The sequence below is a fragment of the Engystomops pustulosus genome, unplaced genomic scaffold, assembly GCF_040894005.1.
Source record: "Engystomops pustulosus unplaced genomic scaffold, aEngPut4.maternal MAT_SCAFFOLD_583, whole genome shotgun sequence".
NCBI classification, from domain to species: domain Eukaryota; kingdom Metazoa; phylum Chordata; class Amphibia; order Anura; family Leptodactylidae; genus Engystomops; species Engystomops pustulosus.
In genome coordinates this window covers 37,501-40,186 of record NW_027285462.1, presented here as the reverse complement: position 1 = coordinate 40,186, position 2,686 = coordinate 37,501, and positions in this window count along the sequence as shown.

Below are 2,686 nucleotides of genomic sequence, written 5' to 3'. Positions count from 1 at the left end.
CCCCGGGACCTATAGCCAAGTGTGGCCGGGGGACGGTGACATGTGGCCGGATAGGCCGAGCGGCTTCTCCCGCTGACGTCATCGCTTTGGAAGTAGGAGCTCCTACTTCCATGGGCTTGTTCCTCCCCGGGACTTGCCGCCAAGTCTGGCCGGGGGACAGTGACATGTGGCCGGATAGGCCAACTGGCTGCTCCCGCTGAGCCCCTACTTCCATGGGCTTGTTCGTCCCCCGGGACTTGCCGCCAAGTCTGGCCGGGGAACAGTGACATGCCGCCGGATACGGCCGAGCGGCTGCTCCCGCTGACGTCATCGCTTTGGAAGTAGGAGCTCCTACTTCCATGGGCTTGTTCCTCCCCGGGACTTGCCGCCAAGTCTGGCCGGGGGACAGTGACATGTGGCCGGATAGGCCAACTGGCTGCTCCCGCTGAGCCCCTACTTCCATGGGCTTGTTCGTCCCCGGGACTTGCCGCCAAGTCTGGCCGGGGAACAGTGACATGCCGCCGGATACGGCCGAGCGGCTGCTCCCGCTGACGTCATCACTTTGGAAGTCGGAGCTCCTACTTCCATGGGCTTGTTCCTCCCCGGGACTTGCCGCCAAGTCTGGCCGGGGGACAGTGACATGTGGCCGGATAGGCCAACTGGCTGCTCCCGCTGAGCCCCTACTTCCATGGGCTTGTTCGTCCCCGGGACTTGCCGCCAAGTCTGGCCGGGGAACAGTGACATGCCGCCGGATACGGCCGAGCGGCTGCTCCCGCTGACGTCATCACTTTGGAAGTCGGAGCTCCTACTTCCATGGGCTTGTTCCTCCCCGGGACTTGCCGCCAAGTCTGGCCGGGGGACAGTGACATGTGGCCGGATAGGCCAACTGGCTGCTCCCGCTGAGCCCCTACTTCCATGGGCTTGTTCGTCCCCGGGACTTGCCGCCAAGTCTGGCCGGGGAACAGTGACATGCCGCCGGATACGGCCGAGCGGCTGCTCCCGCTGACGTCATCACTTTGGAAGTCGGAGCTCCTACTTCCATGGGCTTGTTCCTCCCCGGGACTTGCCGCCAAGTCTGGCCGGGGGACAGTGACATGTGGCCGGATAGGCCAACTGGCTGCTCCCGCTGAGCCCCTACTTCCATGGGCTTGTTCGTCCCCGGGACTTGCCGCCAAGTCTGGCCGGGGAACAGTGACATGCCGCCGGATACGGCCGAGCGGCTGCTCCCGCTGACGTCATCACTTTGGAAGTCGGAGCTCCTACTTCCATGGGCTTGTTCCTCCCCGGGACTTGCCGCCAAGTCTGGCCGGGGGACAGTGACATGTGGCCGGATAGGCCAACTGGCTGCTCCCGCTGAGCCCCTACTTCCATGGGCTTGTTCGTCCCCGGGACTTGCCGCCAAGTCTGGCCGGGGAACAGTGACATGCCGCCGGATACGGCCGAGCGGCTGCTCCCGCTGACGTCATCACTTTGGAAGTCGGAGCTCCTACTTCCATGGGCTTGTTCCTCCCCGGGACTTGCCGCCAAGTCTGGCCGGGGGACAGTGACATGTGGCCGGATAGGCCAACTGGCTGCTCCCGCTGAGCCCCTACTTCCATGGGCTTGTTCGTCCCCGGGACTTGCCGCCAAGTCTGGCCGGGGAACAGTGACATGCCGCCGGATACGGCCGAGCGGCTGCTCCCGCTGACGTCATCACTTTGGAAGTCGGAGCTCCTACTTCCATGGGCTTGTTCCTCCCCGGGACTTGCCGCCAAGTCTGGCCGGGGGACAGTGACATGTGGCCGGATAGGCCAACTGGCTGCTCCCGCTGAGCCCCTACTTCCATGGGCTTGTTCGTCCCCGGGACTTGCCGCCAAGTCTGGCCGGGGAACAGTGACATGCCGCCGGATACGGCCGAGCGGCTGCTCCCGCTGACGTCATCACTTCGGAAGTCCATGCACGGGGCAAGGCTCGCACTCCAGGCGAGAACCAGCTCTGCGGGGCCGGCGGCGCGTGCTTGGCTGAACCCCCGTGACCAACGGGGGCTAGACGTCGGAGGCATGCCCGCAGAGGTGCACCCCTCGCCGGCCACACTCTCTGACATCCTCCGGCCTCTGCTCCGCGCCTACGTTCTACGCGGCTTATGTCTGCCACTGCACGGCACTCTATGTATGCTCTGCATCACTCGCCGCCCTTGCCCAATGATCCATGACTTTATGCTTTGTGTGCTGCCCGCGGGCCTGCTGGCTCTCGCCAATGACGGAGGCACACTGCTCTCTCCGGCTCTCGCTCTCGGGGCATGCCGGCACACGCGCGCCCCCTTCACCGGCCACTACTGCGCTCGCTACACGGCTACACGCAGCGAAGCCCCCTGCTCCTCCATCAGGCAGCTCCACTGCCGTCTGGGCACCTTCCGATAACCCACCAGACTTAAGCCCGCCCCCCGAGCATTAAGCCCGCCCCCCGAGCATTAAGCCCGCCCCCGAAAATTAAGCCCACCCCCGAAAATTAAGCCCACCGACGAGTAATGCACCCCTCGAGGTTTATTAGAGAAGGTGGGGGGGGGGGGGGGCGCCGCCGGCGGCGCGCAGAGGTCCGCTCCGACGCTCTCTTAGCCAGCGAGAGAATACCTTAGTTCAAGACGAAGTTGTCCAAACACCCCCCCCCCCCACGCGGCGGCGTGAAAGTGCAGGGAGCGCGGCGGCACTCCACCGCACGGGCAGAGGTT